Genomic DNA, 21,345 nt, shown 5'->3' with positions numbered 1-21,345 from the left:
CAGTTCTTTATTGTGGCACCTTAGTTGTTCATTGATTACTTTCATGTGCCTTGACTGAGGGGCTACAGAAGACTGAGTGACCCCTTGCTCAAGCCAGCAACCTTGGGCTCAAGCTGGTGAGCCTTGCTCGAACCAGATAAGTTCGCATTCAAGCTGGCAACCTTGAGGTTTCGAACTTGGGTCCTCTGTGTCCCAGTCTGATGCTCTATCCACTGTACCACTGCCTGGTCAGGCTAGAGTATACTTTGAATTCCTTGTTGCTCAACAATATCAAAAACTTAATTTCAAGATATAATTGTTGGTGACTTCCTAGAATGCTGTGTGGAGGAAGATTCTAAATTCATGTAGATGCTCACTTGAAAGAGAACCATTGTTAATTAGCAGTGTCTTTCATAGACATGGATAGAACAGAAAAATGGCATTGATGCTCTGTGTGAACACAATTTAGAAATGAGAGTTACTGATCTTTGTGGAATCTGCTGCATGCTTTGTGCACTTGCTTTGTAGTGTTCCTTTAGACACAAAGTAAAAATTGAAAATCTCTAATGTTTAGCTATGCATCGTGTAGGACAATTTACTTAAAGTTGAATTTTTAAAAAACTAGGCTAACCCAACAAATGTTTTATTTGCTTTTATTTATTTACATGTACAACTACATATTTGGATTAAAGGACATCATGACAGACACATGTATATTATTTGATTTGATTCTCCCAACAGCCTTATGACATAGAGAGTGTGGGTATTGTTCCTTAATATTAATTTTATAGATGAGGGCCAATTATACAATGTCCTTCAACTAAGGATGTACATTTAACATAAAGGGATTTACTCCCATTATTCAGTCTTTGAATCTTTTTTTCCCCAAACTGTAAAAGCAAGTTTATTTAGAAAGTCAGAGAAGTCAGAGAAGTGAGCTAGCTGGGCATAGGTTCAAGAAACAAGTTACAGAGGCAAAAGAAGGACCTTGAAGCTTAGAAAAGAGAAAGGTAAAGATAACATGCCAGGTAGAAGAAGAGGGGCAGGAGGAAGTCATGGTCATGCCCCTGGGAGGGAGAGCCACACTGGGCCCTCCACCTCGAAGGTATTTAACTGGACACTTCAGGGGAGGATCTCAATAGAATATTCATGTTTCCCAGGTGTGTCCTTTCAGGCTCATGGTCTCTGCTGTTTGGTTGGCTCCAGGGCAAGGGTCCATTAGTTAATGCAGCTGGTCCTAAGATCAGCCATGGCATTGCTTGTCTGGTTTTGCTGCTTTTCTGGGCTTGGCACTGAAACACAACTGAGGCCTAGATGTTATTGCTAGGGGTTAATGTTTAAGAAAACTGTTTCTGCAAGGGCCCCCATGGGCCACTTGAGGGTCTCATGAGGCCACTCTGCAGCCTCCAAGGGAGTCTACTGCATGACTAGTAATGTGTCAGGGGACTAAAGGTCAGGGGAGGGTTTAAAATGCATGACCAGTGATATGAAAGTTCAGGGGTCCAAACCACATGACCAGTGATATGCTAGAGGTGGAAAGATTACCCTGGGGGCGAGTTTCTTATTTTCCCATTGCTAGGCACCCTGGAGACCCTCTGTACCTGGCCCACTGTCCTTGCTCTGCTCATGTCTGTCTAACTGCCAACCACACCCTCCCCGCCCAAAGATCTTGGCTCTGAATTCTGTCAAGGAAAAAGGGAACAGGATCTCTTCTGTAGCTGCTTGTTGCGAAAAAAGGGGTGCCATTTTCCTTCAGAACCAAGAGATTGTTGCTCTCTGTCAGAGATATGATGAGGCCTGGGCAAAGAAGGAGGTTGCAATGGTGTCCAGAGTTGGCAAGTATGTCCAGCTTGTAACCTGGTGGAGACAAACCATGTTACAAATATCAATCTTATGGCCCTGTCTGGGTAGCTCAGTTGGTTAGAATGTTGTCCTGGCATGCTGAGGTTGTGGGATTGATCTCTGGTTAGGGCACATACAAGAATCAACCAATTGTGGCATGGATGAGTTGAACAACAAATTGACATTCCAGTCAAAGTCTTGGTTAAGAAAACCACAATTGAAAAACTGGTTTTATGTGTTCTATTATAAAGCAACCAGATGCTTATTGGATTCATGCAAATAAATATATTATCATGAAAATAATAATACTCAGTCATTAAGAGTCTCCAGATTCTGGAGGGATCATACAAGAAAAATATATGATATTTACTCAATTATTTTAAAAAGTAAGTTTCCTTGTTACCAGAAGAGGATGGGTTCTGAAGCAGGTCTGCCTCAGACTAGCCTATAGTGTCTGGGTCCTTTTCATCTAATTGAATTTATGGGGGTGAAGCTGGTTAACAAAATCACACAGGTTTCAGGTTCCCGATTTTATAACACATCCTCTGTACACTGTTTTGTGTGTCCACCACCCCAAGTCAAATCTTTGTCTATCACAATTTATCCCCCATACCCTCCTCCACCGCCCCATATACGCCCCCTCTTCCTTCCTGCAGGAAGCATTTCACAACATGAGTCCACGTGATATTGAGAGTGTGTTTATTAAAGCTGGGGACAGTGACACAAGGAAGGGCTTCAGGTAGAAGTAGTAGTAGCAACAGAAGACAGACGAGGCAAGACTACGTTCTCTCTCTAGAAACGTTATGGGAAAGAAGTGAACCAGGGCAGAGTTACTATGGGCTCACTGGAGAGACAGAGAGAAGGGGGCCATGGGGACAGGATCAGGGGTTTAGCCCAGATCCAATGAGCTGCTATTGCTCATTTCTCCCTGGTTGCAAGTCTCACGGGGACCCTTAGAGTTTAAGAGATGCATGCCCATGGGAAAAGGAGAGGGGAAAGGGACAGCGTGAGCATGCTCCCGGTTGGGAGAGCATGTGCCCAGTCTTTCCCCTTCCTCTTTTTCCCTTCCTGCTGTAGTATGGGAGTTGTCTGGATGATTGCTAAGGTCCTTCCAGATCTAACATTCAGTGACTTGAATGAACCCAGTGTATACCATGCTATAATTCATCTGGTGGGAAACTGAATGCCAAGAGAGTGTTAGCTTTAGCAAGTGGTTACTGAGTTGCTTGGTTGTCTAGGCAGTTTGACTGGCGGTGGGAGATCCTGTTTCAACATCTGTCTGGGGTGGCAAACAAATAGAGCTTTAAACCCTGTTGACATGTGTGTCCTGGGTGACTCAAGATTCTGACAGGAAGATAATCATGAGAGTCCTGTTACTTTATGACTGGAGCAATGCTTCACTGGATGTGGAATTCCTGGGAGAGGAGCAATGTGGTTGGTTAAATTGTGGGCACCGCCTTTGTAACGCAAATCAGGAGGGCTGTAGGCTCAAGGCAGTGGCTTAGGGGAAATAGGTGGTTTCAGGAGACTCTGAGTCAGGTCTAGGGAAACTGGGAGATGCAGATGGGGCAGATCACATCGTATGTTCTGTGCAGTGAGATGCAATAAGGTATGCAGGCCATGTCTGTGTTCTTCCCTTTGCCACATCCCCAAGTACACATTAGAGATATAACTTATTTTACCACACTGCAGGTATTCTCTGAACACAAATCCTTCGATACACTATTTCACAGTCTAGGTAGAAAGGCAGATGGGAACTATGATGGTGGCTCTGCCATTTAGTGGCTGGGCTCAAGGCAAATCACTTATTCTCTGAGCCTCAGTGACCTCATCTGTACAATGGTGTTGATAATATTGTTTATTTTGCAGGGTTTTAGTGAACAATAAAACATTTACCAAAATGTCTAGCATATAACTCACAGATACTAAATATTTGCTGTTTGAAAATGAAATTACTTGCAAATATCTAACAGCTGTGAAACATAGAACTAGGACTACACTCCAATGGGTAAACTTACACATATTGAGTTCCAATTACGTGTGAAGTGCTTTGCTAAGCTTTTTCATAAACATTTATTACATGAAACCCTCATAAAATCCTCAGGCCACACGTTTTTGAATCAAGTTTCAGAGAAGGTAAACAACATGAGTAAGGCCATGATGGTATATCACTTTAAAACTTGATTTACATAGAATATTTGAATGACCACATAAAAAAGAACTTTTTATGCAAGACTCAGCATATGCACAATTGGTCAATTCTACCTTATTAAAATTAGATACTTTTACTTACCAAAATAGTCATAAACAGAGCTAAAATTAATCCCCCAGACCAAGAGAAGATATTTGAAATATATATGAGAAAGAATTAGTGTCCAAATATATATATATATTTATAAACAGTAATTTTACAGAAGAGACAACATGAAGTTCCTTGAAGTTCTGAAAAGATGCTCAAGCTCATTGACAACTAAGGAATGCATATTAAAGCCAAAATGAACCACCAGACTGACAACATTAGGAAGTTTGACAATGTAAGTGTTGCCCATAATATGGAGAAAGGTAACTATTATATCTGTGAGAGAGACTGCTAATTAGTATAATAACCTTGGAAAGCTGTTTGGCATTACTTAGAATGGGAGTATGTCTGTGCCAATGATTCAGTGTAGTCCACAGATATACTCCTGTCCATGGTACATAAAAACATGGTTAAAATGTTCACAAAAGCATTATTCAGCACAGCAATTACAATGACAACAGTAAATTCAAACGACCACCTATGATAGATAGATAAACAAATTATTACATACCCAGCAATATATTTTACAATGAAAATAAACTACAGCAACACTATCAACATGGATAAATCTTAAAAAAAATGTTGAGTTAAAAGAGCAAGTCTCAGAGGAATACATTCTGTGTGATTCATTTACATAAACAGCAAAACCAAGCAAATAAACAGAATGTTGTGCAGAGATGAAACAACAACAAAAACAAAGAGATTAACATAAAGTTTAGTCTTGAAGATTCTTTTAGTGGGGAGACAGGGTTGATATCAGGGAGGGCCACATAGCAGGCTTTCAAAGTCCATGCACTCTTTTGTATGTGTGATATGCTTCAAAAGAAAACAACATTAAACAAAACAGAAATATTATGCCCTCCCATCCAGCCGATCCCATTGTTGAGTGACAAAAATAAGAAACAGAATGAGATTTTTGATACCATATGATTTATACAAATTAAAGACATGCATACATAAAAATCAACACTACATAGCTTACAAGTATACACAAATATTTAAGAACACATTGCAAACTGATTCACACGGGGACCCATGGTGTGAATTGGAGGGTGAGAATTGGATTCAGGATAACAATGGAGTGGGACAAGAAAAGTACCATGCATGCATTAATTTTGTAAAGTTATGTAGGTTATTCATTCACTTCCAACCTTATTCCAAAAAGGATCTGAGGAGGAAGAAAGACTTTTGTGCTTTTCAGATCCATAATCCACTTTTTTGAGCCACTTTATTATCTAGCTTCCAAGGAAGTCAAGAAGAGTGTTCTGTATTATAAAGGAGTTTAAATGATTTTGGCAAGGAGTGATTTATTTTCTGAAGGCTAAGCTGAGTCTTAGGAAATGGCAGACCTTGGAATTAGAGAAAGAAGCTGAGGAAAGTACGTGTGCTGGGCATGACTTGAGCATTTCCACACCTCATTCCAGTCCTGTAACGTTCTCTTGTTTGTCCTCACCCTGGCAAGACCACAGGGAAGGAGAAGGCAGGTGCCCCATTTCCCAGGCTCATGTTACACAATCGATCATGCAGAATGGAGTCCCTTGCCAAACCAGATGGGATGCTGGCCTTGGGGCTGTCCTGTGTGAGCCAGAACTGATGGCTCAGTCCAGATCCTGCACTTAATCCCAAGAGCTTCTTAGGGGACCTCCTCTGGGGCTTCAAGCAAAGTGTAAGTAGAGTAGGATGGTCCAGATTTCAGGACCCCAACTAGCCAAAATGACTGCTACACAGGCAAGTTGAGATAAGAGATGACTGAAGCAATGAAGATTTCAGAAGAGAGGCAAAGTGAACACAAGCGAAAGCATGGGAAGATGAATTCACTTTAACCAGAGAAAGATTTGGTATCTTTGAGACAGAAATAACAGATGTAAGGCCTGGTGTGTATACAAGAAAATAAGTCTATAGATAGGGAAGGGAGAGAGCTCAGGCATGAAACCTTTAATAATTTTTTTTTTGAAAAGTCATAATTAGGTACAAGGATTTGTGGTAAATACTTTCAAGTATTGAACTTACACATAAGTATAAGGCAGCCTACACATATCTTATGATTACTTAATAGATGTTCAAGAGCAGGAAAGGAAACGTCAGTGCAGCTGGGCATAGTAAGCAACACTGTCGGACACACCATTGGTGTTCCGCTGGCCCCTGGGTCCCACTCCAGCTGCCGCCATCGTTGAGGTGGGCAGCTCAGACTCACCTCCCGCTGGCAGAGTTTCTGCCTCTCAGTATCTTACCTCAGGGCCTTCTAGACTTTGGAAGTTTTCCAGCTAGCTGGCAATCATAGCCTGGGGGCAATGCCACACCCTTGCCCCCTAGTTTACATGGACCTGATTTCAATAGCCAGTAGCTGCAATCCTTTGCCCATAGGTTTTTCCAACAGGGAGACCCCACTCTTTCTGTATGCTGGGCATGCTGGCAGTCTCAAGGCATTAAATTCTCACCCCTAACCTAGGGGGCAGGCGTCACCTCAAAAACACCTGATGTAAAGGGTGGAAATAGACTCTCCAGTGCCCTCTCCTCTTTGCAGAAACAAGTCTGAGGTCTGTGTCCACACCAACTCCCATAATTCTCCAGCAGCACTAAGCTCCAGTTCTCTGACCCTCGTGGTAACTTACTTGCTAACGCACCTTTGTTAACTTCCTTCACTCCCAGTATGAATTTCCCACTCTTCTTGAGGGGCTTCCTGGCATCACCTCTCACGTGACTTTCAGTTGAATCTTTGTTTCAGCATCTGCTTCTAGGAGAACTTAAATAAACTAAGACAATGCCAAGGGAATAGCCCTCATCAGGGATGGGGACTAGGGGCAGGGTGAGGAGGGCAGGGAGGCAGGGCGAAGCCGGCGGATAAGCATCCCAGTCTGCCATACAACAGACGCACAATTCCGGCAGCCATGTTGTAGTTGTACAGCCATGTTCTCAGGAGGTCCTGACCATGGTGACCTTGACAATGGCCCTTGTGTTGGTTTTTCCTTCCCCGTTTCACTCATCATGCTCCTCACTTTTACTTTCCGGCATCCATCTTAAATAAAGTATCAGCATCCAGGTCTCTGTCTTGGGTTCTTGTTTTCTGGGGAAGTTTAAGGCAGAATGCCTTCTGGAGGAGAAGGCATGAAATGAACTGGAACATTGACTACAGGTAGGAGTTAAGGGAACTTTTGGAGAGAACACCAGGCAGGTGAAGGAAAGGGCCAAAGGCAGGAAGCTAGAACTGGCTAGAACATTTTCTGTTGGCTCTCATGGAAGGTTCTTGGGGGTAAGCTGTGTTGGAGAACACTAGACAGGGAGTCTTATTTTCTTTCTTGGGTTCTTAAGAAGAAACTGCCTCAGCTGAAGAAGCTAGCACTGAGAACACATATGAAGCCACTACAGGTGCTGGTACTTTGTGTCTGAAAGTCTTCCAGAACTTTCCATTGTGTGTCCTCAAAGCTGCAGACCCCTTTTCACTGAAGCATCATACTTTTTCCTCTATTCTCCTCCGGGCGTACTCACTCGGCCATCTGGTGTGGTCTGGCTCTCCCTCTGAGAGAACGCGTCTCTTTGCTAGTTGGGAGGCCTGCCCCATTACTGGCCGCCAGGCTGTGCTTTCCGTGCTGCTAGCTTCCTCCTTCAGAGGAAGGGGGCTAAGTAGGCAGCAAGGATGACATCATTTTTCTGTCTGCTGAGGGTCAGACAGTATGGGTTGGCTAGGAGGACATGCAAGGTAGCCAACAGTGCCCGCTGGGAGGCTGGACAGGTGGCCCCAGAGGTCCAAGGCGTCTGTGCAGGATGCTGGAGTTGGTGTGGTCATTGTTTAACACAGAGCAGGATCCCGAACAAGTCACATTCTTCAGTAAGGGAGTGTCTGTATAATGTTCCTTATTTCCCCTCACCGCTGTTGGCATGCATAGGAAGGCAACTGATGTTCCTAATAATGACGGCACTTGGGCTTCCGCCTCAGAGCCTGTTGCGGGAATTCCAGGCTCCACCATCCTGCTTTTCCTCATCACCTGATCCTGCTCAGACAGTCTGCCTGCTCAGTGAAGCATGAGCTCCGGGAAGGTTTGCTTCGCCTCAGCTCATGTGGGGAATCACTGGGGGTTTTCCCTGCACATTTGTTCATTGTTAGAGGCTTCCTCCCGCCAGCCTTCCTAGATAGCTGGATCTTGTCCATGTACTGGGAGGTACTCCAGGATGACTTGGGGCGAAGGGTGTGTGTGGGGGGGTTTAGCTGCAGCCCACAGGAGGAAATGTCTGGTGATGTGGTGGTGAGGACCTGGCTAAAAGTATCTGTGAGGAGCTGTCAGGAAGGGAGGAAAGGGCATTGGACCCCAGAGGTCAGCAGATGGGTTCCAACTCTGGAGCTGACACGCTCTGTGCCCCTTCATCCCTCTCTGGGCCTCAACTTCCCACTGGGAAAATGCAGATGCTCTCAAAGGGCTCTTCTATGAAAGCACAGTCACGTCTTATTAGGGGACTCATTCCAGAATGTCACTCCAGCTCACATTGATTTTGTAAACTCTATCCTCATTAAATACATTCTTCATTCGGGTCTCAAATGTCTCTGGCCTGGGCGAAGGCAACCGCTTTTTGATTAATCTCTCTGCCTTCATCTGCCTCCAATTTTTCTCTTCGCTTCTGCCAAAATGACATTTCTAAGATAGAAATCTGATTATAGCTTCACAGTAATCATAAGGGGAAAAAATCTAAATGGGCGACACATCTGAGGCCTTTTAAAAATCTGAGCTCGTTGTCATCTTTCAGCCTCAGCCCCATGACTGCCCTCCGTCGCTGTGTATTTCAGCTTGTCTAAGTGCCTTACATTTTGCTGAATGTATCATTTGCCTCTCTTGCCTCATTTGAAATAGAAGCCCCAAAATAATACTGTTTTAGAGCTAGGAAGGCCTGTGTCCAGACCTAGCCCTGCCATTTACTACTTTTGTGAATTTGGACATGTGCTATTTCTCTGAACTCTAGTTTTGTTGTTTTCCAAATGTGACAGAAGAATTATTGACGAAAGATATGAAGTTTCTAGCCTCGTGTTGGTTTATCATAGGCAATCAATACATTATTATGATGATTATCTTTCTTTGGGTGATCTATTTGCCCTTTAAACCCAGATCCAGTGTTACCACCTTTGTGAGGGTTCTCCAAGTCCCTGAGAGAGAAGATTGTCCTTCCTTGGAGCTGTCTTCCAAGTTCTTACAGTACTCACCATCTTGTATTTTTATTGTCTATTGACATATTTGTCTCACTCACCAGACTACAGGCTCCTTGAGGGGAAGAATTATGTTTTATTTATCTCTTCATCTCTTTTATCCAGCGCAAAGCCTGTCCTGGGGTAGGTGCTCTCAGCGAATGTTAAATGAATGAACAAAATGACTGTTTTTGTTCCTGGGTAGAAAGAACTTTCATTAACAACCCAGAGGAAGGAAACCATCAGAATGTGTAGGCTTGTTTAGTCTGCTCTGCTCCATTAACTAGGCACACCCACCTTCTCTTGATCCCCAGCTAGTCCGTTCTTTGGCAAATGTTGGAAGGTCATGTGGCATCCGGTCTCCTTATCTAGGCGGGTGTGATGTGGTTCAGAAGCCTCCCACACCCTCTATCCAAATAGACTAGGTAGCTCTAGCCATTGGGAGTGCTTGAAAAAACAAATTCAGCATTTGTCTTTGGGAGGTCGTCAGAGGTAAATAAAATAATCAAAACTCCACAAAAGTGCCTTGGTGAAACTTTCCTGCTTATAACATTGAGTGGCTAGGATAGCAGGTTACAAAGGGATGGACAGCAAGTCCTAAGATTCTTGGAAGTAAGTTCTCCCTTCAAGCTACAATTGATGTGTACACATGTAAAGCTAGGTGGCCTGGGTTGAGAAGGAGCAAGAATTTTAGAGCTGGAGAGATCAGAATTTATATGCCAATCAGTTGTATGAAGCTTAACCTTTCTGAGTTTAATTACGTATTTCCTCATTGAAGAATTTTGATTTATACTGATGAAATGGTAAAATGAGCGGGATAAGAAAAGGCCTTTGTCATCTCTGGAACACTCAGTGCTTTATATAATTCACAACAACTCTGAGAGGGTAGACAGAGTCATTATTATTTATGTCAGATATTTTCCCTCATCCCTCTGATTTACTCCCACCCTTTCCTACCCCACTCTGTGTGCCAGGAGACTGATCTCTAAGGGCTTAACGGGCTCCCATGTCTTCCGGCTTCTCAGAAATGATAGAGTTCAAATCCTAGCTCCAGCCTGAGCTAGGCACTTGACCATAGGCTCATGGCTTTATTTCCGTGAGCCTCTTCCTGATCCTGTAAAGAAAAAGGGGGTAGGGTGTTAACCACTTACTATATTCATCTCAAGGGGCTGTGGTTAAAAGATCATTACTAATTGCTAGGAAATAGTTGCTTAAATCCAAATTGTTTTATTTCTTACTTTTCATTGTCAGAAGGTGTTATACTTATTAATAGTTTAACCATTCATAGATCCATTGAGCCAATCTTACAGGCATTATTTTATTTCCCCAATATTAATTATGCATCTACCATGTCAGAGGTTAATGAACTTTTCCTGTAAAGGGCCAGAGTGTAAATATTTTAGGATCTTGAGCCATACAGTCCAGGTTACAACAATTAAACTTTGACATGGCAGTATGAAAGCAGTCATAGATATATGTAAATGATTAGAAGTGGCATTGTTGCAATAAAACTTTATTTGCAAAAACAGTTGGCGAGTCAGATTTGGTCCTTGGGCTCTATGGCAAAGATGATGTTAGGTTCTGGAGACATAAAGATGATCTCAAGAAGCTCACACACAGTCTTTGGAAAGGAAATGAACAGATATGATAAAATTGGGTTGGTGCTCTGCTAGAAGTTTCTATAGTTTAGTGAGGATACAGAAAGAACAGGCAATTCTTTAGGTGTGGAGAAAGGGAGGTGGTGGTGGGCTGGTAAAAGTTTCATGTAGAGGCATTGAAAAACTAGGATATGAGGTGGCTTTCTGGGAAGGTGGCATCCTTGGGCCATGGAGAAACATATTAATGTGCAGACATAAGGCACATAGGCTTTAGCTTAATTGATGATTCACCTATGGTTTTGTGGCATCTTTTTTCTCCTGAAAATAAATATCAATATTTCCTTCATAGGGTTATGTAAGGCTCAAATGAGAGAATGAATGTAAACAATTTAGCATAATACCTGGCACATGGTACATGCATGCTTAAAAGGGGGAGGATTAAGTTGATAGAGTTTTGTTTTAGCAGGATTGCTCTGACATGTTGACTATCTTAGGAGGGTCTAATACTGGAGGCAGGAACCAGCTAGGAAATGATGGCAGCAACCTGTGGGACTCATGAAAGCCTGAACTTGGCAGTGGTAGAAGACGGGGAGACAAGAGATGTGGACAGAGCTTGAGGGCTGACTTGATGTTACAGTGAAGGACAGAGGGGTTCAAAATTACCTCCAGAATTTCAGGCATCTGGTGATACCATTTATCAAGTAAAGGAAAACAGGAGGAAAGTCAGATTTGGGGTGAAGGTATTAGATTCCTATTTGAATACATTGATTGAGTGGGAATGTCCAGTAGTTGGTTGACTGTACACTTTATGTTGGAGTTCTATATATAACTGGAAGTAGGCAGCAGAAGAAGAATTATCGGCATGAAGCCTCTGAAGTAAGGAGGTATTAAAAGTTAAAAACAAACAAACAAAAAATCCCATGTCAGATTAACCTTGGGAAACCTAGCAATTCAATGAGAGGCACATCTAAATCTCAAGCTCTCTATCTCTTTCTCCCTCTCTCTCTCTCTATATATATACACACACACACACACACACACACACACACACATATAGATATGTATAACTCTTCTCCCCTTCATTTATATATATATATATATATATATATATATATATATATATATATATATATATATTTTATAATTTTTTTTCCAAGAAAGGCATGTCAGAGTATGTCAGGGGACTCAGTAAGAAGTCATATCTCAGAAGCTGATAAAAGAGAGGGTTAGAAAAAAGAAGCCAGAGTATCAGTGAGAAGCTGCAATGTGATCAATGGAGCTGATGACTGAGAATCACTGGAAACTAGGCAATTGGCAGTTAGGAAGTGCTTGGGAACTTCATCTAAGATAGATTCAATAGAGCAGTGGAGGGCCCTAGAGGTTGTGGATTGAAGACTGAATGGGACTGGGAGGGGCAGGCAGTGATTATGGATGATTCATCGGTAGAATCTGATTTTGAGGAGAAAGGGAAATGAGCACAGGTGCTAGAGGAATAGGGTAGATTTCTTTTCACCATTTGGAGTTGAACCACCTAGGAAAGAGGAGATCTCTAGAGGAGTTCAGTGAAGACCAGCTGAGAGAAGACATGGAGGACTCTGTCTTGAATGGAAGGACATATATTGTTCTGGCACAGCATCCCAGGAGGTGAGGTTGGTTTTAGATGATTGTGTTTAAATCTGTGGTTTGGAAGGAACGTTTTCAAGTGCTTATCTGAAAACCTCAATGTTCTCTTTGAAAAGTCAACCAGTTAATCTGCTAAGAGAAGAGGAGTAGCAATTAGGAAGCTGGCTTGGCCGGCAGAAAATGTGAAATATTTGCTCTGTCAGTAAGGACCAATGAACTTGGAGTGGCACTGATCCATCCAATTGTGTCCCTTCTGCCAGTGCCTGGCAACTAGAGAAGGAGAAGAGAAGGCAAATGGTTACATTGATACAAGCCTGTAGGAGTGTGGTGGAAGAACAAGAAATTGGGAGGATGACGGCACTTACAACAAAGGGATTACAATGATGGACCATGTAGCTCCAGGGAAGGAAGTGGTGGGAGGAGGAGGCTGATAGTGAGAAAAAAAAAAAAAAGGTCAAAGGGTCATGGTGAGGTAAAAAAAAATATGTGTAGTAAGGATCAAGAAGGGTAAACTGAACTGATATGAAGTTGGAATCACAGATTTGTATATTAGAGTTTAATATATCATTGGAATGCTCAAGCAAATCTGGGCACTGGTGGAAGTGACATAGGTTGATGGATTGGTGCCACTCCAAGTTAATTGGAACATTTCTTTTTAATGATAAACTCCAGGATGTAGCCATAAAATACAATAGTAAATTAGGGCTATAGAAGTTGGTTAAGAAAATTTGAAATGATAATAACAACACATAGTTCACATCTGTGTGATAATTTACAGATTGCAAAGCATTTTCACAATCATTATCTCACTTGATCTCATCCTATGAGATAAATAGGCAGGGATTATTCTCAATTCTTATCTTACCCATGAAATAATTGTGGCTTGAAGATACTACTAAGTATATTACCAGACTAGTTAAGTGATGGAAATTCCAACTGGCATAAAACCACTAGCATCTAGATCAATGGTGAATAAAAAATTCCAATTATTTTAACCAATTCAGACACTTCAGTGTTATGTATACAGTAAATCACTGTTTTAGATGAGATTGATTTGACAAAAAAAAAAACAAAAAACCAACCCAAAATAAAACAAAAATACACAGCAACATCTCTTTTGGAAAAAATTAGTGGACTTAGAGTCATGGAGATTTTTTTCCTAAACAAAACATTCTTTACCTGCTCAGTCACACCTGGTAATCTCACAAGGATTAGGTGATCATGTTCCCTGATTCCATTCATCTACAGCAATGCTCCCGGAAGACCTGCTTCTCATTCCTACTGTGGGCCAGAGCCTCCCGGAGCTCCCTGCAGCTCTCGGCCCGGGTGAAGATGGATGGAGATCAGAGGCAGCAGCTGTGGGTGGAGGGGAGGCCAGGAAGCAGGCGCTGAGCCGGGTAATTCATCCAAATGGCAAAACAGAGGTGGGATCTGGGGGAGCTGGAAGCCACCCAAACAGGGTAAGGGGGAGAGGTGCCCTTCCATTTCAGCTAGGATTTCTGCTTTGCCTCCTTTCCTTCATGCTGGCCTAGCCCTGTCCCAAACTGGGTGTCAGATTCCATCTCAACCCCTGACTGTGTGCTGGTTCCTCAACCAGATCCCACATCTTGGCCTATAAAACTTATTAACTACCCCACAACCCCCACCCCACCCTATCCTACCTTTGCAAGTTCTGTTCATCAGGAAACACTGTTTCAGCCAAACCACTGTGGTGTTTGCAAGGACCAGACTGGATTCTACTTTATTTCTGCCACTATTTTGCTCTGTGACCTTGAATATGTTACTTTCTCTCTCTAGACTTCATTCTTCTCATCTTTGTTACTCGTTGGTTGAACTACCCACAATAGCAAAACGTCTCTTTATGTAACAGTACCAACTTAAGGACCACTGGTAGTGGCTTCTTGAGTCTCCGTGTGGAGAAGGATTCTGACATATGCTGAGGTTCAAGAGAACTAGCAATCCCCCTTTGCTCTTAAGATAATGACTCCAAACTACAGTGTGCATCTTTTGTGTAGAGAGCTTGTTAAGATGAGTGCTGGGACCCACAGCCTAAATTTCTGATTCAGTGGGTCTAAGATGTGATCCAAGAATTTGCATTTCTAGCAAGCTCCAGGTGAAGAGGATACCGTTTTTTTCCAGGGACCACACTTTAGAAACATTGTTATAGCATTTAATCCCTGATGGTTTGGTTTAGTTTTCTTGTAACAACACAAGCTTCATCATTAGCTAGTTGACACAAAATGCATAGATACAGGGTCCCAAACATCTTTAAGGGAGGTTAGAGATTCATTAAACAGTACACATATACATTTGGTCTTTTAAAAAAGTGCAGTCAAGCTATAAGCATGAAATAATTTTTCTAGTTCACAGTTAACTGGTATGATGAGACGGAGCATGGGCTTTGGAATCACATACATCCAAATTTAAATCCTGGCTCTACAGTTCATTGATGTGTTTGACCTTGGACCAGTTACCAAACACCGCAGATTTATTTTATGTAGTGAATGAACGACTCTTTGTTTTGTTCACCCTTCTACTTCTAGCACCTAACAGTCAAACATACTCTTTGAATAAATAGGCAATGATTTGTAATAGACAAATCTGTAGAAATTATTTTCTATTTTTACCTTCTCAGTGTGGAGAGATTAAGCAGAACGCTAAGTGAGCTTTAAGTGTGCAAGAGGACTGAAGCCCGTGTTAAGATTCAGCTGGATAAGAATATGCAGTGTCTCTATTTTTCTACAATGGCTCTAACCATGCTCATGAACCTCACCCTTCTGCTTAGCTGTGAGGAGTGGAAAAGAGGAACTTAGTGCAAGTTATTTTGGTTTCAGCTCTTTTGAGTGGTTTGGTTTCTTTCTCCTAAATGTTTAATCTTCCAGAACTCCCTCTGCCTTGCTCCTCTCTCAGATGGCTATGTGATTCCATCGCAGCCAAGAAAGGACTCTGTGCAGGTCCCTTTGTTTAGCAGTTGGTCTGACCTGGCCTCTGGAATGGTGGTCACTATGGAGCAGCCTGTTCTGGCTGGTGCTTTGGAGCGTCATTTACATACCAATGTAGAGTCCCTTGTCCTGGCCATTTTCCTCTGGTTGTTAAGGCCAAGCTGTCTGGGTTCTTGTCCTTTACCTGGGACCTTACAGTTCAGCGCTTTCAGGACCCCTGTGTCTCTTCACTTGAGTAAGGGGGTCTTCTGGACTCTGGCCTGTAGTGTGGTCAGGGTCCTTGTTAATCTCTGAAGTGCAGCTATGCTCAATAAATTCAAACTGGCTTATGGGAAAGAGCTCAGGAGAAAGTTCCAGAAGAACTGTGTTCAAGCCCTTCCATTGCCTCCTACTAGCTGTGGGACTTTGGAGTAAGTGCTTAGCAGCCTGCTCTCCCGTTTCTCCATTGCTACCAAGGATTTATACAGCAGTATGGAAAAAAGAACTGATTTGTTGACCAAAAGAAATATTACTTGTAAAAATTATTGGTAAAAACAGACTTTTCTCCCATTGTCTGGCAGGTATTTTTTGAGAAGTTATTGTGTGTGCTAAGTATGAGGATAAAGGATACCAACTACATCTCACCTTGCTTGTAGGCCTGGGGGGTAGAGTGGGTACAGGGACTGATCTGCACACTGCAGAGAGAAGCACAGGGAATTGTGGGAAGTCACACACAGACCTGAGAGCCCATGTTACCTGGTTTTGTTGCTCCAGCTCCCAGAGGCTCTGTGGCCTCATATGGACTGGGAATAATGCAAGCAACTTACTAATGGTATTCTCTGTGTGTGCTGTGGTGCATGCAGATGGACTGAAAATTTAAGTAATGGTATTTTGTCAATAATAAGAAAGAAATCATGCAGAAATTGTTATTAGAATACTAATTATAATAAATATAGTTATTCTTTCTTTCATGGAACCACAGTCACTTTAGATTTGGAAAAGGAAATAATGATCTTTCATAAAAACTGCAAAGGGAAATTCATTCAGCTTTAAAAAATGAATACAGGTACATAAAATAAATTTTTTGTTCTAATTTTGAAAGACAAAATCCCTAAATTTAAGGACTAGAAAGGGACCACTGGTGTGTGTGGAGGGTTCGGGGTGGGAGGGGGGGCTTTTAAAACAGGGAACTTAATTTGAGAAGGAATATAGAATTATCAGCTTGGCAATATAACAGATGCCTCATTTCATGCAGAGCGGCACCGCTTCCCCACAAAGGAAACCTGACCATACTTCGAAAATACTATACTTTTAATTGCCACACAACTCTATTCTGTTTTATGTGAGCCACAAAATTAATGTGTAACAGTAGCAGATTTGGTTGAGCAAATATGGTCTTTAACCTTGAATACACATGAGGCATGTCAGGAACCAGGAACAAGAGTGAAGGACCTGCTGAACACATCTGAACCTTCAGGACAGAGGGGTTTCCAGGGTGGGGTAAGTGGCTACTTGGGACATAAGATCCTAGACAGTCTGAGCTGGGAGGGGCTTTACAGATGGGCAAGTGCATGGAATTCATTCTTACACAGATGGGAGAAGACAGGAGAGGTGCTTGTAAGGAGCGCCCGCCATGGCACCCACTGTGCTGTGTTATTCTATTTAATCCTGGATACAGTTCTGTGAGATCGCTCTTGCTACACCTATTTTACCCGTGAAAAACTACAACTGGAAAGAGAAAGCCATGTGCTCAGGGCCACATTCTTGACTTTATAGAGTCAAGATTCAAAGAGAACCAGAAAGTGCCGTGGGTTTGGTGAATCATAACAGTGTCCTAAAAGCACTTCAAAAGTTTCTAAGAGTAGAAGAGTAGCAAAGCTAGCATATTTGACACCTGAAGCGGATCACTGAATACTCCCTCACCCCCAAAATGTCAAAATTATTTATTAGTTATACATATGAAACAAAAAACAAAAAACGTTGAGGAAAAAACCATGTAGAGAATGAAAACTAAAAATTAAGTTTGGTATACATTATCTTGCTAGTCAAATATAATAATGAATATCATAATGTAAAACAAAACTATTATACCTTTCAGTTTGCAGCCTGTTTCACTGTTTGAAATTATAAATGCAAATAAAAACTTCAGTTGGTCACCTGGAATGATAGAACTGGATTAACTCAGAGTTTGTGGCTTTGTTTTTACAATTACTGTGCTATCACTGCTTGTTTTTAACCTAGAGTATAAATTCATGGGTTGGAGACATGAATGGCACCAACATTCAGTAAGAGTGAGTGATACCATGGGGAAACCACACTTGAAACAAACATTGTGTAGCTAAATCTGGATGTGTAGGGAGTCAACTACTTTATGTATGTTAGCTTGATTTAATCCTCAACTCGAGATAGGTGATATTATTATTACTCCTATGTTATTGATGAGGAAGCCAAGGGACAGAGCACTCAAATGACTTATCCAAGGTCACAGGGCCAGTGACTGGGTAGGATTGAACTATTGGGGTGGACTCCAGGGTCAACCTTCTCAACCACTCTGCCTTAGTCCTCCCACATCCATTTACCTCTGTCCGCGCACCCTGCACTTCTCCATTAGCTCTTACTGAAGCCATGAGGTGGGTATTTTGTTTCAATGATGAAAGCTCTCTTGGGAAACTTTCTAGTTTGTTGTTTGTTTTGTGTGCTTTCCTATTTTGCTTTTATTTAGCACCCACAATATGGAGGCTGAGGAAGATTGCTAATAGAGATGGGGCCCAATGACAACTTTCCATAAGAGTCTGCCTCTAATTAAGTAACCAATTAAGTGGCACTAATTTAAGACAGATTGTACCAGGCACTATGCTAAAGCCCTTAGGAGAAAGAGGGAATCAAAATATGTATATATATATATATATATTAGGGCTTCCATGTTATATATATATATAGTTTTGAAGTAAATGGCTTTCACAGCATTTATGCTTTCTTTTTATATTCTTCAAAACTTCTACATTTCCTGCCTGACCAGGCAGTGGCACAGTGGATAGAGCATTGGACTGGGATGCGGAAAACCCAGGTTCGAGACCCCCCAGGTCACCAGCTTGAGCGTGGGCTCATCTGGTTTGAGCAAAGCTCACCAGCTTGGACCCAAGGTCATTGGCTTGAGCAAGGGGTTACTCAGTCTGCTGAAGGCCTGTGGTCAAGGCACATATGAGAAAGCAATCAATGAACAACTAAGGTGTCGCAACGAAAAACTGATGATTGACGCTTCTCATCTCTCTCCGTTCCTGTCTGTCTGTCCCTGTCTATCCCTCTCTCTGACTCTCTCTCTGTCTCTGTAAAAAAGAAAAAAATTTTTTGATTGATAAAAAAACCCTTCTACATTTCCTAAAGTTAGTCTGTAATAGTATTATAATCAGAAAATACATACATAATATTTAAAATCTACACATTATATTTTGTATGTAATATTTGATCATAGTTATATAAAATAAATATATGCTACAGAAACAGACTGGAAAGAAGTACCGTGAACTTAATAGAGGTTATCCCAGGATATTAAGACTATGTGACATTTTCTCTATTTTTAAAATTTAATCACTTTCATAATGGAAATGTTGTTTAAAGGGAAATAAATATATATGGAATATTATTCAGGCCCTTGTGAAATGTGCAAAGATTCCTAGCACAGCGTCAATGGTTAAGAGTAAATTGTGGTCTTATAGAAGTCCAGGCTGGAAAAACATTTCACTAGAAGTCAAAATACTTTGGAAAAATCAAGTTTCCACTTAAAAAAAAATTATAGTGGGATAAATTGTCACTTGTCTTGCAAAGATAATTTTAGAGTGGAAAGTGATTCCAAAGCCAGGAACTTGTACACTAGGTTATACCAAGTGTTTAATTACTTCTCCACCCTGCAAAATCTGCTTCATATATACAGACCTTAAGGAACTGAACAATAAAATAGTATTTGCTGAAATTATTTGGATTATGAAAATAAAATTAATTGTTATACTTTAAAGTAAAGAAATATCAGTTGCATTTTTGGAGGGGGTGTCACATAATAGACCCTTAATAAAATTTGAAATCCAGAAATTACTGTCCTGGAAATTTTATATTGCGAAGATTATAAATGTGTCATCTGACAAGTAAAAGTCAAGTTCTTGACAGTTATATAAATATTATTATATAAATATTTTTTCTTCTTATTTTTTGGCCATCTGAATCCTCTTTTCACCTCAAGACTTGATTCATATCCTGCCTCTTCAAGGAAGCCTCATGAGCACTCCTATAACCTTCACTTCCTCCTGTGACACCCTTCAGCATTTCTTTTCCCTAGTACTGGAAATTTTATAGCTTTTATTCAGCCATTTGTTTTCTTAAGCAGTTCTTTAAAATAGTTATACTCCTTGTTATACATGTTCTAATCCCCTTGTAAAATGACCATAATTTTGGATTTCTTTCCCTCTCACTTTTGTCTTTCCTAAGTCTATCTTATTACTGACCTCCTTAAATAAAATATTTGTGTTACTGTTGAATTTCTCTATTTTCTTAAGCCTTTTATTTGTTCCCCAACACCATTTTCCTGGCCACTACCTTGTCTATTCTACATAGCAAATAACAATACATTCACTACTAGTGAACCTGGCTGCTAGTCTGAGAAGTCTTGGGACTCCTGACCCCTGTTTAGTCCTACTCCCACTGAGTCCACTTTGGCACTTGGGTAGAACTGAATCTATAAGCCTTGGCTAAGCAAGGATACTTGGATATGAGACTGTGCTCCATCTCTCTTTCATCTATCTATCTATCTATCTATCTATCTATCTCTATCAATCATATCAAAAGGATATCTGCACTCCCATGTTTATTATAGTATTATTTACAGTAGCCAAGATGTGGAAACAACCTAAGTGTCCACTGATGGATGGATGGATAAATAAAATATGGTATAATATACACTGAAATATTATTGAGCCATAAAAAGAAGGAAATCCTGCCATTTGTGAAAACATGGGTGGATGTTGAAAGCATTATACTAAGTGAAATAAGTCATACAGAGAAAAACAAATGATCTCAGATGTAGAATCTAAAACAACTGAATTCATGGAAACAGAACAAATTGGTGGATGTCAGAGGTGGGGAGTTGGGGAAAGGGGGAATGGTGGTCAAAAGATGCCACATTTCAGATATAAAGTAAATAAGTCCTAGGATTTAATGTCCAGCATGGCGAATGTAGGTAATAATACTATATTGTATATTTAAAAGTTGCTAGCTCAGAGACCTGAAGATGGCAGCGGAGTAGGCAGACGCACAGACTCCCAGCTCATACCACCGAACTGGATTATAAACTAATTTATGAACAATCAGCATGAAAAACCATGCTGATTTTCATGGGGGGGGGGGGGTGGTGAGGCTGGGCTCTCAATTCCAAGGATAAAGAGCAGTAAATATTGCTCAAAGCCACTTACCTGGTGACCAGGGAACAAGGAGTGTTGAAAGGGCCCGCTTGTCTTCCAAAAAGAAAGGAGAAAGAGAGAGACGGATGGTGAGGGGGAGAGGAATATAGGTGATGACATAAAAAGCTGACTCATTCAGTGCTGGAGGTGGCCATAACTGGGGGAGGGGCTGATCCTTCCACAAAGCAAAATACAAAAGTACTTCTAGGTCACAGAGATACAGACATCTCTCCAGCTCCAATCAGCGCAACAAGACACAGCTGAAAACAAGAAGTGGGGAGGAGGGGCAGTAACTCAGGTCTCTTTGGAGATCTGAGATACACCTCCCCATACTGAAGCTGAGAAAGCAACCCGCCCCCAGAGAGATTAACTGGCAGAAGAGGGTTTCAAAGCCTCAGGTCACACTCACTGCATTCCTGGATACAGTTTCAAATAAGCCCACTGCTGAGATCAGCAAACAAGACAA

At 41.5% G+C, this 21,345-nt stretch overlaps 1 long non-coding RNA gene across 1 annotated transcript in view; it reads right to left on the bottom strand.

Moving 5' to 3' along the window:
- Positions 1-663: 663 nt before the first annotated feature.
- Positions 664-21,345, bottom strand: part of LOC136397683 (uncharacterized) — a 34,071-nt gene continuing 13,389 nt past the window's right edge. Inside the window, exon 3 of the long non-coding RNA XR_010749896.1 lies at positions 664-1,836. This is a non-coding gene — a long non-coding RNA (uncharacterized lncRNA). The remainder of the gene's footprint in view (positions 1,837-21,345) is intronic.

The sequence above is a fragment of the Saccopteryx leptura genome, chromosome 3 (assembly GCF_036850995.1).
Source record: "Saccopteryx leptura isolate mSacLep1 chromosome 3, mSacLep1_pri_phased_curated, whole genome shotgun sequence".
Lineage (NCBI taxonomy): Eukaryota > Metazoa > Chordata > Mammalia > Chiroptera > Emballonuridae > Saccopteryx > Saccopteryx leptura.
Note: the sequence above shows the minus strand (reverse complement) of the source record. Positions and strands in the feature narration are given on the sequence as shown.